Source organism: Phocoena phocoena, chromosome 3 (assembly GCF_963924675.1).
Source record: "Phocoena phocoena chromosome 3, mPhoPho1.1, whole genome shotgun sequence".
In the NCBI taxonomy this organism is placed as follows: Eukaryota; Metazoa; Chordata; class Mammalia; order Artiodactyla; family Phocoenidae; genus Phocoena; species Phocoena phocoena.
The window spans coordinates 4,747,010-4,766,083 of NC_089221.1; positions in this window are offsets into that span (position 1 = coordinate 4,747,010).

A 19,074-nucleotide genomic window follows, 5' to 3' on the forward strand; every position below is an offset into this window, starting at 1 on the left:
TTTGAGGAGTCCTCAAGCGGTGCCACTGAGTGCTCCCACCTGCCAGCGAGACTGGGTCCTGTGGGCGAATCCCGCTTCTCAGAAGTGTGCAGTCCACTACTCCTGGTTACGTCATGCAGGGCGTTGCAAACTCCAGAAAACTGAGGCCAGGTGGAAGCATCGGTTGGGCCGTGACCCCAATCCGCCGGGTGCCTCAACAGTAATTCTGCTCCTTCTTCCTCAGTCCTAGCACTGCTGGTTTTTCGTTTGTTTGCTTGGTTGCTTTGTTTTCTTTTTCCTTTCCTTAAGTCCTCAGTAATTGGAAAACAGTAATGTGTTTAATAACCCAAGCATTTGTCTTTACTTTTAGCAATAACTATAAAACACACACCAAATGTGGCATCAGAAATGTGTCTGGGTATCAATGTCAGTGACACATAGGAGACATTAGGGTTTCTCATTCTCTAAAATAAAATGGCAATCTCAGTAAGTTTCTTGGTTCAGTTCTGATAAACTGCACCAACAGCCAACATACTGAGAAGTTTCCCACTTTTAAAAACTTTCTTTTATTTCTTTTGCACTGCAGACAATTCCTCAGCTTCATGACATTAGCTTTTAACATTGATTCATGAAGTAATAAAGGGATCTCTTATTCAAGAAGCCACTTATCCTGCTAAAAATTCTTTCTTTATTAGCTTTCTCATTATGAGCCTGTAGCAGTCAGCCATTTCTTAAAAAGAGCCAGATTCCTTATCTCTTGAGAGAGGGATGGGAGAGACATATAAATAGTATAGCAGCCAGATTGGTAATTTGTCAGAAACTCATGAGCAATTAAGTCCAGCTTCTCAATTATCCTGGGGACTATCCCAAAGCCAGAAGTCTCAGAATGTATCGGAGGCTGAATGTGGATTCTCCTTATGAGATGTTGGCTACAACTCACTTCTTGGTTAGCATTTGGTTTGAGGTATTTGCATTTGGAGCATCTCTAAATAAGCATGATGGGCAAATTCCTCCAAATTGAATTCGTCTGAGACCTTCCTTATGGACAGACTCTAGCCCACGACTGCCTCACTGAGGAAACTTTCAAAAACTTTATTTCCCTCTGGACACTGAACAAAGGTCTTGTGACCTCCTGAGATGATGTAACAGGAACTGTGATGAGGCCCTGCTCAACATTGTCACATCTGTGCTCAGCCTGGTCCCGCATGTGCTCTATGGTATGTTTGTGGGAATTCTTTCATTTCCCCAGCAACCTGCTTTTCTGAGCTTACAGATTCTCCCAGATTCATGTTATCAACCTGCAGATTAAAGACAGAATAGGTGGAGCTGAATATGACATCTGAAATATGTGAGTAGACTGGAACTGCTTTGTTATGGGAGGAGAAAATGTCCAACATTTAATCATCTTTCTCACCATATACACAGAAATGACATTTAAGTGATTCAGAGAGTTAGTACCTTTCTCTCTCTTTCTTGAAATGTGAGGTATATTATGTTTTATTCTTTTCATTTCCAACTGAGTATAAGAAATGGAAACGAGACCTTTGTTTAGCTTTTCTCTCATCACTGTTCCGACTCATGAGAGATCCCAGGCACTTCTCACAAGATTAATGGGTCCTTTAAAGTTTCTTTTGCATCCCCAATTTAAAGAGTTGCATATTTCATGAAATGCCAACCAGGAGGTCACCAGCATGTGTGGGCAGGCACTTTCTGCAGCAAGTGATAATCATATGCTCTTTCTTCCACTGGGAGACACTGGACCCAGTGTCTGCAGGCTGGTGAGTGGCAAGTCCTCCTGTCTTTTAAGAGACTGATTTATTCAGGTCAATAGACATTGGGCAGAGGTGTTCTTGTGCCATTAACTCCAGAGAATGGCAAAAGATAGAACTCCCCCAAGGGGCTGATCTGAGAATAAAGAACCCAGATACATAAGACTTTCAGATAAAAATATGACAGGTCATTTATTTATGCTCTATTGTCACCTGAATATCTGTTGAATGAGTGAATAGCAGTGGGATAATCAAGCAAAGAGACGTCTGTAGGAAATTCAGGTACATTTAGACAGAGCCCAAAGAAATGTTAGCAAAGGGTGAGAAGTTTTTTTTATTTCACTTCTTTTAAACACTGGGATAATTGTGTGTCAGAAAAGACTTGTTAATGCATAGATGAATAAATAATAAACCATGAATGAATGCAGAAAAGCATAGGGAACAAATGGGAAATTAAACTGAGTATAATTTAGCTAAAGTACATGATATTTGAAGGGACATTAGGGAATTATAAGATGGAAAGCAGGATTGAAGAAGCTTGAATGTGGAATAAAAATTATGGTAATATGCTGCTATATTTACAATGGATAACCAACAAGGACCTACTGTATAGCACAGGGAACTCTGCTCAATATTATGTAACAACCTAAATGGGAAAAGAATTTGAAAAAGAATAGATACATGTGCATGTATAATTGAATCACTTTGCTGTACACCTGAAACTAACAAAACACTGTTAATCAACCGTATGTTGATATATATATAATATAAAGTTATATTTATATATATATTATATATATATAATATATATAATAATAAAGTTTAAAAAAACATGGTGATATGTATTGGAAGGGGAAGTGATAACAGACATACAAGTTAAGTTGCTACAATACTCTAGCACTTCCTCAACTGAGATCCATGGGTTATAAATTTTATATTGTTATATCACTTATAGTAAGGATATTACAATAATAGGGGTAAACAAAATTAAACATTTTTTAAACTGATCACTGTGTATTTCCAAGGAGGATAAATATAAGGCAGTATTTAGAAAAGTTATTTGATCCCTAGAGCAGTTTTTCTTCTCAAGGAAGCTCATAGGACTCCTGTTCTGTGGGTAACACTTTGGGAAACTCTGGGTAGGAGGTTGTAAGGGTCTGATCCAGACTCTGAGGGTTGAAAGGGAGAGAGGAAGGAGCAGTTCTGAGAGCTGCTGCTGCAGAGGTGGAGCCAACAGGACAACAGAGCATCTCATGAGATGGAGGAGAGAATTCGGACATGGTGGATCTGGCTGGAAGCATAGGAGGCACCCTGCCCATATTCCTGAACACCCCTCCCTTCAGGTTCACAGCCCAGCCTTCCTCCTAAAGCACTTGTGGCTCTATCCCTGGCTGTTTTCTCCCATCAGAGGTGTGCATGTGAGACTGACTGAAAGTGCCAGCAAATCAGCCTCCAGATGATGAAGGATGGGAGGCTGATGGGTAAGTACATGTTTTCTCATCCCACAGAGCAGTCTACACAGTCTCCTGGAGCCCCAGGAGTCTCAGTTTTCCACGGTTGTAACTTGCTTAGGAAGGCACCCCGCTCTGGCCTTCTCCCGCTCCATCTCTCTCTTCCTCACTCTTATTGGTGCTTCCTGGGATCGCCTTCCCAATTCACCATTTTCACCCAAATCCTGGTCTCAAGGTCGGTTCCAGGAGAACTCAAACTAAGGCAGATGCTTAACTAAACAAGAGAAGAACTCATCACTTTCATCACAATTCCTGTGTACTACTTTATCCTTTTCTGTACAAGTGCTCCAACTCACCTTCGTATCTGCCCACCTGTCTATCCACCTGTCATCTAGCAATCAATCAGCTATCTATCCATCTAATCTGTCATCTATTTATTTATCTATCTATCCATCCATCAAAATAAAGGATACAGGTAAATATGCAAACTATTGTCATCACTGGGAGAATTGACTGAGTGCGTATGTGTGTGTGTGTGTGTGTGAGTGTGTGTGTGTGTCTGTGTGCCTTTGCATGTTGTTCAAGTACTCTAAAACAATGTATGCTTACTTTTATATTTAGGTGGGAAACTATAAATGCTTTTAAATGCTTATCTAAAAGACTAAACAATTCACACTCAACTTCCGCACTCTGCTGGCACACTCTTCCTTGGAAGAAATGACAACTTCACATTAATATGTGTATTCAGCACCTCTCTCCCTTAACCATGTGATTTCACTTAAAAAAAGAAGGAAGACAGAGAAAGGAATCAGAGCATTTCACTGACTAGCTAATACTATCTTAGTTAGGAAGGAGGTGGTGAAGTGAAGCCTGTCTCATCAGCTTCTTTGGGAGCTGGTTCCCTTCTCCTGCTATTTGAGGCATTTACTACAGTAATATATGCATTCACCATGCTGCCTTCACGAGGGATTATGATTCATCCTTGCCTACACAGATCCACTAAACAGCTTTGGTTTCTGAATTAGTGACATTTTAGTCCTTGGTACCGTAGACCATTTCCATAAAACATATATGGTCACAAGGATGCCCTTAAATTTAACTCAAAGATTGAGTTTGAGATATCTTTATCAGAAAGATCAGACTGGTTAATAGGGAGCTAGAAATTGTATGTATGCGACGAAGAGTGTCAGTGTCCTACTTGATGGGGCTGTGCATGGGGTGGGGAGAAGACCTGAGGAAGAGGCAGAGAATTTTGGATTCTCCAGTTCCAATCCAGCGTGATGTGCTGTAGGGCTCCTGAGAGCACTGCAACCCAGTGGGTGACTTCCAGAGAGTTTCCATGGTGTGTGGGGTGTGTGTGGTGTGTGTGTGTGTATGTGTGTAGGTGTGTGTGGTGTGTGTGGGTGTGTAGGTGTGTGGTGTGTGTGGGTGTGTAGGTGAGTGTGTGTAGTGTGTGTGTAGGTGTGTGTGGTGTGTATAGGTGTGGGGGGGGTATAGGCAGTGTGGTGTGTGTGTGTAAGGTGTGTGTGGGTGTGTAGGTGTGTGTGTAGGGTGTGTGTGGTGTGTGTGTATGTCTGTGTGTGTGTGTAGGGTGTGTGGGTGTGTGTAGGGTGTGTGTGGTGTGTGTATGTCTGTGTGGTGTGTGTATATGTCTGTGTGGGTGTGTGTAGGGTGTGTGTGTATGTAGGTGTGTGTGTAGATGGGTGTGGTGTATGTGTGTGTGTGTGTGTAGGTGAGTGTGTGGTGTGTGTGGTGTGTGTAGGTGTGTGAGTGTGTGTGGTGTGTGTGGGTAGGGTGTGTGTGTGGGGTGTGTGTGTAAGTGTGGGGTGTGTGGTGTGTGTGTGTGGTATGTGTGGGTGGGGGAGTGTGTGTGAGTGTGTGTGGTGTGTGTAGGTATGTGTATGGGTGTGGGTGTGTGTGGTGATGTGTCTGGGTGTGTGGGTAGTGTGTGTGGGGGTATGTGGGGTGTGTGAGTGTGTGTGTTCCATAGGTGGGTTGAAAATCTCAGATCATCAGGGCGGGGCTGGCATTAGCTTGTCCTCAGCTACTGTAAGGCCTGAGAGAACCTACATATTTACAATACGGAGGAAGGAGAGGGCCAGAAAAGGCCTTGGACTTGAACCCTGGTCCGTGTGCTGTCAGCTCCCTGGCGGTGGCCATGGCAGTTCAGACATGGTGGCGGGGGAAGGGTATGGCCAGGCAAGGGTGGGAATGGCTTTGAACACCTTTCCACTATCTTTCTAGATTGTGTCTCTTGTTACTTTCAGAACTATCAACAGTAATTTTATTCTCTCTAAAGAGAATTCAGCCACCGTTCCCCATGACAACAGACCAGTATGACAAGCAGCCAGCCTTGATATAGACAACTGTCAGACAATCCTTTGCAAGTGGTGATAAAGACTTAAGCAGAGGTTTCTGGAGGGCAGCAGTAGCTGGCAGTGCTGGGCATCAGGGGAACAGAAGTGCATCCTTCAGCACAGGGCGCTCCCGCCTCCTTTTCATGCCCGGTCCCCTTCACCTTCTCCTCCTCCCCAGCGGCTTTCTTCCCTGGCCACTTGCCCCTCCCCCTCGGAGGGAAGGACCAGGGGGCTACCTTGCAGCCAGAGGAGGGCAGAGGAAGCACAGCTACAGTCTTAAGCAGACCCTTGGAAAAACATTTGGTCTGATCCGCCACACTGCGTGCAGAGAGCCCTGTGCTGGTCCTTTTCCATCTGCCCCTCTTGGCCCATCCCTTCTGGCCTCCATCTCGCCTGGACTCCAAGGGGACTAAGGCCTGCAGTCACGAGCTCCCCTGTCCCTCTGGTTTCCTGTCGAGGATAGTTAATGAAGATAGGGACAGAGAATAAGGTCTGTGCTGCAGACCCAGGTGCTGTGGCTCCATCCCTCTAAGTCTCTGCTCCTCAGATCCAGCTCTCTCACCTGTCTTAGGTGAGCTCTTCCCTCCCCTCCTTCTTTAGCTGCTATTGCAGGCCACCTGGGCCCTCGCTGGTTACCTGAGCTGACTTACATGTCCATGAGTAGCCCCTTCATTGAACTCGTTGGTCAAATGTCTTTGAGTGGGACTCTTGCAGAGACTGACTGACAGCATCTCTGGTGTTATAGTGGGTGAAGCCAACACCCCCGTAGGGGCATAGAGGAAGGATAAGGGACCTTTAATTCAGTCCCTTTCCTGGGTTCCTTCTGTTTAAGCAGGAGACTCATCTCTTTCCTTGAGCTGGCAGCATCAACAGACATAAGCTTCCCAACTTCCTGCCTGTATTTCAAAACCATCCCAGAGCAGTCTGTTTCACAGCAGAGGTGATGTAGGTTGGCGGCTGGGTTTTCTCCAGATCACGGTTGAACGGCTTGTGACTGTGGTTGTTTGGGAAAACTCAGCCAGCTGGGACACGTATCCATGGTCGCCAGATGCCCACACACAGCTCTGCATCACCATCCAAAGATGCTGTCCCTGGGAATTTGCTTTTCAACTCTTTCTTAGCTCTTCCTGTTTATTTCTTTCCAAACAAAGAAACAAAGACAGAGTCCCTGGTAATTTGCCCCTTGCCTTGCGGATTCTGACCAGTGAAGCTGCCCACATTTCCCTCTGAAGTCTTCCTGAGGGGAGGAGAGACAAGCGCAGGACACGTGGACTTTCACCCTTAGGGCTGTCAAGCTCCTGGATCTCAGAAACACCAGAACTGGACACGACAATTCTGCTCTCTCAGGAACGCTATTACTGTTCTTACTTGGCTTCCTCTAACTGTCTGCCCACCCCAGCCATGTTCCAAGCATCATTCTTGAAACTTCCCTCTCTTTCATCACCCACACAGATCACCACCCACTCTTGGCAATTCCATTTCCTCAGTGTTCTTAAATCAGATTCACTTTCTCCATCCCCACCAATGGCACCCTATTTTAATAGACTGCCACCTCTCCTGGAATACCGTAACACGTTTCTTCCAAACTGGTCTCTTTGGCTCCTATCTTGGCCTTCAAAATCTTTTTCCACGTTGCTGTTAGTGTGTTCTTTCTACCCACACCTGATCACACCCCCCTGTAACTCAGTACCCTTCAATGGCAAACCTTCAACATGTCCCTCGCCCCCTGACCCTGTTCATTTGTCCAGTCCTGCCCCTTGCCAGCCCCAACTTCTACCTTTTAATCCCACTGGTTGCCAACCTGGGACTCCCCTGACAGAAACGAAATAATCTTATACCAATTTCTTCTTCAGTTTTGCCTTTCCTTCTAAACTGCTTACTTATTTCTTCCTCCAAAAAGAATAGATGTTTTTAGAATGTCAACTTGACCTAGCTTTCCGTTCAAAATGTAATGCCACGACCCAAACTGTGACATAATCAATTCAGCTCTGACAGTGTGAAATCCCATCGAATCACCTGTAATCTTAAGGAGAGGACAATCTGCTCACAAAGCAGGCATGAGCCCTGAAGCAGGAGAGTGGGGCCTCATGGTAGGAAGAAAGTAAAGAGAGCTCTATCCATAAGCCTCCATATCACACCGTCAACACACATTCTCTCTCTCTCTCTCTCTCGCTCTCTCTCTCTCTGTCTCAAACCTAAAGACTTTGTTGGATTGGAATCTCCATCAAAGAATCCAATAATCACAAACAATCATCCGGATGTATTAATGCACATGTGTGTGTTTGTGTGTGTGTGTGTGTGTGTGTGTGTGTGGCAGGGGGTGAAAAGGATCATCTCTCACATGAAACCCTAGATGTCTCCTTGGCTTAAAAAGGCCCTCCCTGGCGTTTCACTGCCTGGAAAATGCTTTCTTATCTTTCAAGACCATCCAATCTGTTACCACAGCATTTTTACATATGTCTGCAGCAAAACTCATTTGATTGTTCATTAGCTCATGCAATTCACTTCTTTATTTCACAGTATTTATTGTCATTCCCCTTTGTAACATCATCCAGCTTTCTTAAAAATCCCTGTAATGGGGCTTCCCTGGTGGCGCAGTGGTTGAGAGTCCGCCTGCCGATGCAGGGGACAAGGGTTCGTGCCCCGGTCCAGGAAGATCCCACATGCCCCGGAGCGGCTGGGCCTGTGAGCCATGGCCGCTAGGCCTGCGCATCCGGAGCCTGTGCTCCGCAACAGGAGAGGCCACAGCAGTGAGAGGCCCGCGTACCGAAAAAAAAAAAAAAATCCCTGTAATGTTCTGTTGCCCTTGGATTGAGGACAAAACACCTTGATGTAGGTGACAAAGGTTTACATGGACTGATCCCTTCTCATATCTCCAACCTCCCCCTGGAAGTGACACACATCTATCCAATAACAGTGCAAAGGCATAAGATCAGTGCAATAGGAGAGCCTAGCATATATTAATAGAACATTTCAGTGCATAGGAAAGGGCTCTTTACAAATCATGGAGAAAATGAAGATTATTTGCTACATATTTTTGCATACATGTTGTATCATTTGTCTATACTTTTAGCTGTTTAGGAAAGTCTCCATCGATTGTGACCTCACATCATGATTCAATATCATCCCAAAGAGATGAAAAAGGTAAATTCTGAGATTAAATGTGTTTATTTTAAATGAGAAAGTATTGATGTTTCACTAATTTTTTTCTACTACTATTGATTTAACCTTATTATCACATGAAATACAATAAAAATTGGTATTTTAAAAGATATAGCGTAAGCTGGGATGAAGTGAGAGAGTGGCATTGACATATATACACTACCAAATGTAAAACAGATAGCTAATGGGAAGCAGCCGCATAGCAAAGGGAGATCAGCTCGGTGCTTTGTGACCACGGAGAGGGGTGGGATAGGGAGAGAGACGCAAGAGGGAAGGGATATGAGGATATATGTATATGTATAGCTGATTCATTTTGTTATGCAGCAGAAACTAGCACACCATTGTAAAGCAATTATACTACAATAAAGATGTTAAATAAATAAGTAAATAAATAAAATATTTTCAAAAAAGCAAAAAAAAAAGATATATACACGTGAAAGAAAAACGTTGAAATATCAGAAATATTGAGATGTAATTCTGCAACAAGCTCTTCTTTCTAAAAAAATTTTATTGGAGTATAGTTGATTTAAAATATTGTGCTAGTTTCTGATGTACAGTGAAGTGAATCAGTTATACCTATGCATATATCCACTCGTTTTAAAATTATTTTCCCATATAGGTCATTACAGAGTATTGAGAAGAGTTCCCTGTGCTATACAGTAGGTCCTTATTAGTTATCTATTTTATATACAGTAGTGTGTATATGTCAATCCCAATCTCCCAGTTTATCCCTCCCCCTCTTGCCCTCCTGATAACCATAAGTTTGTTTTCTACATCTGTGACTCTTTTGTAAATAAGTTCATTTGTACTTTTTTTTAGATTCCACATACAAGCGATATCATATGATATTTGCCTTTCTGTGTGACTTACATCACTCAGTGTGACAATCCCTAGGTCCATCCATATTGTTGCAAATGACATTATTTCTTTCTTTTTTATGGCTGAATAATACTCCATTGCATATGTGTACCACATCTTCTTTATCCATTTCTCTGTTGATGAACATTTAGGTTGCTTCCTTGTCTTGGCTATTGTAAATAGTGCTGCAATGAACACTGGGGTATATGTGTCTTTTTGAAGTATGGTTTTCTCTGGATATATGCCCAGGAGTGGGATTTCAGGATCATATGGTAACTCTATTTTTAGTTTTTTAAGGAACCTCCATACTGTTCTCCATAATGGTTGTACCAATTACATTCCCACCAACAGTGTAGGAGGGCTCCCTTTTCTCCATACCCTCTCCAGCATAAATTCACATTTAATCTAAGGATGGGGAAGGATTTGTCAGCATAATAGCAAGAGAAGTAAATTCAAGAATAAACATTAATTGATTTGAGTAGATATAGTTTTTCATCACATTGACAACATTATAGGCAAAATGAAAGGACCAAGAAACTTAGGTGAATATTTGCAATGTGTTTGATGAAGAAGTTATGCCCTAAATATGTAAGAAATCCATACACATCGATTACTAGCTCACTGGCATCTCCATGGAACAGTGTTCAGCAATTTTAAGTGCTCTGAATAATATGAGCTTTTTATTACTTTGTTGTTATTGTTAATATTGGTATTACTAAAATACAGGGAGAAAATACAAGGTCTAAAGTTCATAAAAATAAAGGTAAAACACATAAAACAATGTTTATGCTCACTTGTAATCAGTGAACTTTAAATTCTGAGCAGATACAATTTCTATCATTTTATCAAAACTTTTAAAATTAATATCAGTACTAGCAAAGGGTATTCACTTTGTGGTAATAATTAATACTATTTGCCAAATGTTTTCTTGTTTTTTAACCTTGGGGCACTTTTCTGTTCCAGAAGGTAGGTGTGGCCATGCAACCCTAACTCTGGACAGGAGCACGTAAGCAGAAGTGGTGTGTGTCCCATGTGGGTGAGCTTCCAGATCCCTCTAGCATATGGTGAGACCGTCTTCCCAGCCAAGGCTAGAAGCACATTTTCCATGCAGCCTCCTTCATCCTAGGTTCTGATGAACAGAAAAGCTGTCAACCTGCAGTAGACTTGGGACATGGACAAGAGAAAAACCTCTTTTTGTGTGTGTTAAGTTCCCGAAAGATCAGTGTTTGTTATTGTAAAGTAGCCTATTCTGGTTGGTACCACCCATAGGGAGAATATAATTTGGAAGCATCTTTCTTGAAAACAATTTGGCAATATATAGAGCAGAAACTAACACAGCATTGTAAAGCAATTACACTCCAATAAAGATGTTTTAAAAAAGAAAAAAAAAGAGGTTTTAAAGCATCTTAGATTTGGGTTGACTGATTGCCATTCATTCACTTATTCATTAGGTAAAAATTTTGTGAACTTGCTATGTGTTAGAAAACCTGGTAGTCTCAGGGAAAACAGAACAGACAGGTGTCAACACAAGATCTTATAGCAATTTCCTCTCTTTCTTTCCTAAAAACTATTAAAAATATAATTAATAAATAAGCAAAAAACATGCAAAATGCACAGTTTTATCTGTTATATTAGCCAGGTGGATACAAGGCAAATATCCAAGAATAGGAGACTATAGAATAAAATGTATTCTATCTATGAAGTAAAATGTTCTTGCTTATATATAATTTTAAAATAATATTCATAGACATGGCAAATGCTAACTGTAAAATAACTGGTGAAGAAAGCAAAATGGTGTTCAAAGTATAGCATAATCTAAATGTTATAAAGTATAGGAATATATTATAAAATAAGGTAAGGTTATACTTATAAGGTAAGGTAATGTTATAATTCAAATTATTATAAAATAAGGTAATGTTATACTTCAAATTATTAAAGTTAATTATTTTGGGTAAAAAGAAAAAATATATTTTTTTGTTGTATCTTTGTATGAAAAGTTTAAAAATGGACTTGCTGTATTTTTTAAATAAAATTAATAAAACAAAGTCATTGAAAAAACCTTCCCACCATTCACAGCTCTGCTGAGGATGAATTAAATTACATTTTCAGAGTGCTTACAATTTATGCATAACAACCACAGCATTAATAAAAAAAAAAACACAGACCTAACTCCAAAAGAAACAGAAGGATAAAAAATAAATTATAATCTGATCCAAAATGATAAAACTGTTTGGAAAAAAATATTTCCAGTGGTGGAGTGCTCTAAAAAATACATTGGCTTTAGTCCAGTAGGACTATAATATGCAATTAAAGTATAAATTTACATAATAATAGTCAATTCTCAGCCAACTTCTAATTTTAAAACTGAGAACACTGAGAAAACAGAAACATAGTCTGAACAGTGGAGTCAGTTCTCAGTGACCCTCAGGAGTAAAAGGAGGTGGAGGTTATGTCATCCACTGTTGGTGAGACCATGCTGAAATCAATCACACTGGACACGGGGTAGAGCCAGGCTTTATTCTTGTTCAGGGATTTCAGTTATACATATATATATATAAAATCATAATATAAAATTATAAAATACTGAGTCAGGTAAAGAGAAAGATTTATTATTGTGGAGGAAATAAATATGTAGTCAGTAAATTTATTATTATATAATATGATATAAAATTATAAAATAACATTATATACATTATATTATATAATATATGCATTATAGTGACTATATATATATTTTATTTCTCGCACCATAATATATATCATAATTTTGTATTATATAATAATATGTATTATACTGACTATATATTTATATCCTCCACAATAATAAATCTTTCTCTTTAATTGATTCATTGGGGTACTTTTGTGGTAAGTGGTTCAATTACTTCTACTTTTTTTTTCTTAAATAAAGAAATGCAGGCAACCTTTCTGCTTCTGTAAAACAATTTAGTCCAAAAACCATTTGGTGGGGTCAGGTGAGGTTGGCTTCCACGTGGAGCAGAGCCACTGGCCTGGTAGGGTCAGGAGCATGACTTGGGGCATGGAGACTGCACAAAGTAAGGTGGGGTCCAACGGAGTGAGCAGGGCACCTGCAGGGGTACTGTGTGCATTTCGTATCAGGAGGACTGACCAAGGAAGTGACCACATTGAGTTAATTAGAGCCAGGATCTCCTCTGCAAGAGAAGAGAGAAACAACTATGGATAAGGAAAAAGCAAGAATGAACTATTTGTGAAACTAGTATAAATTTGATCCCCAAATCATTAAAAAAAAAAAAAAAGAAGCATGAGAAAAATATTAAATTTTATTTTGAAATAGATGCAAAAATTCCTAGTAAGATATTGACAAATTGAATCCAACCATGTAGTAAATATATATCATTATTGACAAGGGTTTACATAAGAGTTTAAAGAAAGGTTAAAACTTAGAAAATCTATTAATACTTCTGGCAAACCTTATGAATTAACCACCTGTTTTTAGCCTCTCTCTCTTCTGCACCACCTCTAAAATATAAGTAGAGTTATAGAAAGTATATCTTTCCATGAGGGACAAAGCAATAGGAAAAGAAATATTCAAGGAAATAAATATTTTGAAGTAAATGTAAGGGACGCTGAACTGATGAGGAATTAAGGGGAAACTGCAGCCAAATTCTTATTGTGGGTGATGCAGAGAAGGCAGAGGTCTGGAAGCAGGAAGGGGAAAGCTAAGCTCACTGTTTTGAATCATGAAAACCCCATTCATTTACCTGTGCTCAGCTTTCTGATTCTAAGCTGCTGTAAGTGTATCCCCAAGTAAGTAAGGAGTGGAGGATGCTTCATAGGGAGCTATAAGAACCCCAAGAGTGGGGAAAAAAACTCCAAATAAGGGTATTTGGATAATGGAAATGGAAAAATCTGCATTGTCATGCATGCATTAGATAGGGGAGCTAATCACCACTTTAGTATCTAAGTGGTAACTAGGAGCTAATTTATCCAGTGATCAAGAGCTCTTTCTAACAAGAAAGAGACCAAAATAAAGGGGAAAAGTCAGAGGAAGTATATTAAACAAAAGGAATGAATCAAATTTCAAATCAAGACAGAAGAGTAAAAACAAGGCTATAATAAATATCCTGAGAAACAAAAGGATTCTTCATCCATAAACAAGAACAGGATGCCATGAAAAAGGAACAGCCAGAAAACAAAAAAAAGGCTCTTGGGAAATAGATAAAGCAGAAATATCATTTCAAAAGAAGGGTATGCTACAAGGTATAGAAAAACCCTCAGCAAGTAGAAGAAAAATGACAGAAAAGAAAATTGGATGAGTAAATGAAATGTGAAGGATGATACAAGAGTCCAGAGTGTAACTGCTAGGAATTTCAAAAAAAAACAAAGAGAAATAAACTGCCCATAGTTTGGAAAGTTTCTCTTGTGAGCCTGATAAACTATTGATAGATAAAAATATCCATGAAAAAGTAAATCTCATTACTGCAGGAAATAAAGGGGAGATGGGAAAAACATGAATCAGAATTTGATTTATAAATTAGATTATATTTGAGAGGTAAGAATTAAAAAATAGCTTCACATTTCTCTTCATCAACATTGGAAGTTTGAAGACAATTTAGCAGTTCCTTCAAATACAATAGAATGTGATTTTCACCATGGAATTCCATACCTAGCCAAATGACTAACTAAATTTGATGATCAAATGCAGTAACTATGACACACAAAACAGATAAGTTGAGAAGGCACATCTCCCAGGAAGCCATGGAAATTTGGGTGTGACAGAAAGAAGGAATAAACGAGCTAGCACTAGGGTGAGGTGAGTGAGGGCCTTGGGGAACCCAGGGCAGCATGCCCACCTGTGGGGGGTCTGCAAGTACAGGCTGAGCATCTGATCCACCCTGGAGTAAGCTCTTCACCACCCCCATCCTGTTCCCTACCCCAGAGGAATCAAGAAACCAAGAAATGGAGAGCCTGGAATCTAGGACACAGGCTGTTCAACAACGGAGTGTGAAGAAGAGAAGTTCCAGGTTTAGGGTCTTGCCCAGACCAAGAAAGCAAGAATAAGCTGATTGTTTAGAAATACAGAGATCAACATCTTATCCTTAAAAACAAAAACTGAAGATCCATTATTTTTTTCTTTTGTAGAACAAGACAGAAGAATAGGCAGGGGAGTAGCAAAGTGTTGTATTTTGCTCTAAGCTTTACATTTTTTTTTAACTTTCTTTCCTAGTATCCAATTTTTGAAATATGTGCATTTATTATTTGTGTTATAAAGGAAAAACATCATTCGAATAAACATAGAAAGATAAATTTCAATGTAAATTGCCACATTAATAGGTTAAAGGAGAAATAAACTAGTCTTTCATCTCAGCAGACACAGGAAAAAGATTTCATGGTGTCAATAACCATTCATCATCGAGCAAACATAACTTAACAAACAAGGATGGAGTGGCTCTTTCTTGACATGTAGAGTAACTTCTAAAAACCTAAAAGAAACATTATACATGGTAGTGGAATCTTAGGAATATTCTATTTAAAAATCAGAAATAACAACAGGTTGTCCATCTTACAACAGTATTCAAGTTGGCACTCACTTTTTTTGTGGAAAACAATAAGAAATAAAAAACACATTTAAAACAGTTGGAAAAGGAAGAGATGGTTCTGTCACTATGTGAAGTTATATAATTGTCTACACAGAAAAACCAAGACAATCAATGAACAGGCTATTAGAACCAATGCAAATTGCATAAGGTTGATGGATACCAATTAATATGCCCTTTATATTGGAAATAATTTAAAAATGTAATATTAAAAATATAGTTGATTACAGGAAAAACACAAACATCAAAACTGCACACTGAGATTAAAGTGAAGCCAACAAAAAATGCACAGTCCATTAATTATGGGGGGGAAAGCCATAAAAGACTGAGAAGATACAAATAAATGCACAGAACTCTCCTATTCACAGATGAGAAGACTCAGGATGGTAAACATGTCACTTCTCCCCAAATTTTCCTGCAAATTAAAAAAAATTCTATTCAAAATCACAAAGTAATATTTTTGTGAAACTTACAAATTAATTCAGAAATTTATATGGAAAATTAAAAGTGCATGAGTAGGGCTTCCCTGGTGGCGCAGTGGTTGAGAGTCCGCCTGCCGATGCGGGGGACAGGGGTTCGTGCCCCGGTCCGGGGGGATCCCACGTGCTGCGGAGCGGCTGGGCCCGTGAGCCGTGGCCGCTGAGCCTGCGCGTCCGGAGCCTGTGCTCCGCAGTGGGAGAGGCCACGGCAGTGAGAGGCCCACGTACCGCAAAAAAAAAAAAAAAAGTGCATGAGTAGATACAATGTTTTGAAGAATCAAAATTGGTAGAGGAACAGTTGTTTGGTTGTGAAGACTTTCCAAGAGCCGTAATAAACCGTGCAGTGTTGACAGAGGGAAAAACAGAACAGAGATACTATGATGGGGCCACACAGATGTAGAGTGGGTTAGGTGAGGGAATTTGCACCATATACCAGTGGGAAAAAAGCTTATTTAATGAGTGGAATCAAGACCATTAACTGTCCATAAGGAAAAATAAAGTAAAATAAAATGAGGTTCCTGATTTACACAGTACACAAAAATAATTCCAGTTGGATTTAGAAACTAAAAGTGAAGAAGAACTCTAAGACAATGTTCTTTTGTCCTGGATGTTATAAAGTTATTCTTCTCTAGTTTGTTCTCATTATTTAAACACCAAACCTCAAACGAACAATAGCCAGCACAGGGAAGCAACCTAAATGTTCATCAACAGAGGAAAGGATAAAGAAGATGTGGTACATATATACAGTGGAGTATTACTCAGCCATAGAAAAGAACTAAATAATGCCATTTGCAGTGACATGGATGGATCTAGAGATTATCATATTGAGTGAAGTAAGTCAGACAGAGAAAGACAAGTATCATATGATATCACTTATATGTGGAATCTACAAAAAAGGGTAAACGTGAACTCATCTACAAAATAGGAAGAGTTATAGGTGTAGAAAATAAACTTATGATTACCAGGGGGTGGGAGCGGAGGGATAAATTGGGAGATTTGGGTTGACATATACACACTACTATATATAAAATAGATAACTAATGAAGACCTGCTGTATAGCACAGGGAACTCTACTCAATACTTTGAAATGGCCTATGTGGGAAAATAATCTGAAAAAGAGTGGATATATGAATATGTATAACGGATTCACTTTGCTGTACACCTGAAACTAACACAACATTGTGAATCAACTATACTCCAATAAAATTTTAAAAAATATAGGTAAATTAGATTATTTCAAAATATAAAACTCTAATATCTCAAAAGTCACTGTAAATGTTTAAAATACAAGTAACAGTCTGAAAAAAAGGATAATTTCAAAGTATGTAAGAAGCAAGAGGTAAATATGCATAATAAATGAAGGACTTTTAGAAATTGATAAGAAAAGTAAATGAATGATCAACTCACAGAGGAAATGTATCTATCACATCTTTGAAAAGATGCTCACCCTCCCTAATAACCAGAGAAATGCACATTCAAACACCAAGGAAATGCTATTCTTACAAGATTGAAAGTATGACGGAGTATGTGTTGGTCAGAAAGGATGGGAAATGGCCTTTTCTGCTCAGCATGTGGGGATCTGGCTAGTCCAGCTATTGTGGAGATAGTGCATCAGCATCCTGAAAAAACAAAAAATGTGCATGTTCTTCGAGCAAACAATCCACTTCTGGATACATAACTACATAACCTAGATGAATGTGTGCACATGGACACAAAGTGATATGCAAAAGAATATTTATTGCAGCATGGTTGTAATACTGAAAGTTCAGAGACAAACAGAATGTCTGTCTATTAGTTGGAAGTAGGATACCTAATATGGCACCAGTTTTAATGCACTAGCTTGACTGTGGTAACTATGTTTCCATATCAAGGCAGACATATCGCAAAAAAAAAAACTGGAGAACAAAAAAGCAAAATGGACACCAGTAAGTATAGTGTCATATCCTCCCAAATTAATAGTAGACACAAAATAGTATATAATTTTAGGAGTACAATATTTTATGCAAGAAATATAGAAATGCAGTAAATATAAAAAACAGAATACCTTACTTTTTTTTCTTCTGACACTTGACTCTTAGCACAGAAGTTGGGGTTCACAGGACTCCTTCTGGTGGGGGCCACAGGAAGTGATTTTAGCTATAGCTTTAATATTTCTTATGTTTAAATAGACTGTAATCAAATAGTATACAACTGTCAACTATTAGTTATAAATGTAGGAATATGGGTATTCTTTTCCTAGTCTTCGTAGTTATCTCTATTTAAAACTTTTTAAATAAAATTAATTTATAAAAAGATATCTAATAAAACAATGCCACGTTGGTATGGTTTGGCTAATGCTATCCTTCAATCACATGTCTCTGTGCATTAAGCTTTCAGGCTTTTGATCTTCCAGCCATCTTTAATAAAACTTCAAAGTCATGTTGGGTACACTGAAATTATTCAGCAGGCCTGTGAGGAGGGGAAACTCAATTGGAGTCCCGGGGCTTTAAAATGTGTTTAGCTTTGATAATATCTCATGTTCATATGAATCCTTTCATCCCCAGAATACTAAGCTCTTCAGACATGTTAGCTCAAGGGTCCCCACCATCCCTTGTGAGGCAGGATATTGGCTGGTGTTATTTGGAAGAATCCAAACAGTGATAAATTTAGATGCTACAAGTCCCAAAAGAGCAGGATCAAAGTGCTGGTTTCATGATATACAAATATGTAGCCATGTAATTTAGGTTAATTCTCCTCTTTTCATTCATCGTTCCATGCCCGTCTTCTTAATTATGCATGCTCAATGTCTCAATTTGTAGTTCAATGCTTATCTTTTATGGTTCTTTCCCTTACTTCTAAGGTGTTTTTTTTTTTTTTTTTTGGCAGAGCATATCTAGAATATTTTCTAAGTTTCATTTTTATACTGAGTGAAGTAAGTCAGTCAGAGAAAGAGAAATATTGTATGATATCACGTATATGTGGAATCTAAAAAAAAAAAATGATACCAATGAACTTATTTACAAAACAGAAACAGATCTACAGACTTAGCAAACTTATGGTTACCAGAGGGGATGGGTTGAGGGGAGGGATAGCTAGGGAGATTGGGATTGACATATACACACTGCTATATTTAAAATGGATAACCAGCAAGGACCTACTGTATAGCACAGGGAACTCTGCTCAGTATTCTGTAACAACCTAATTGGGGAAAGAATTTGAAAAAGAATTTTAAAAAATTCAATATGTATCAAAACAGTTTCATCACCAGAGCAACATGTCATGATCACTTCTCTCCCTGTGACTGTTTTACTTTTGTCCACCCCGCCATTTAATTTCCCTGGAATAAAAAACGTCTTTCCTTTTGTAATGCAGGTGCCTCAGAATCTGTTGTAACTTTTGGTAGGTTGCCACAGAGAGATGTAAGGATCTCTTGCCCAAACAACTGTTTGTGCATCTGGGAGCTG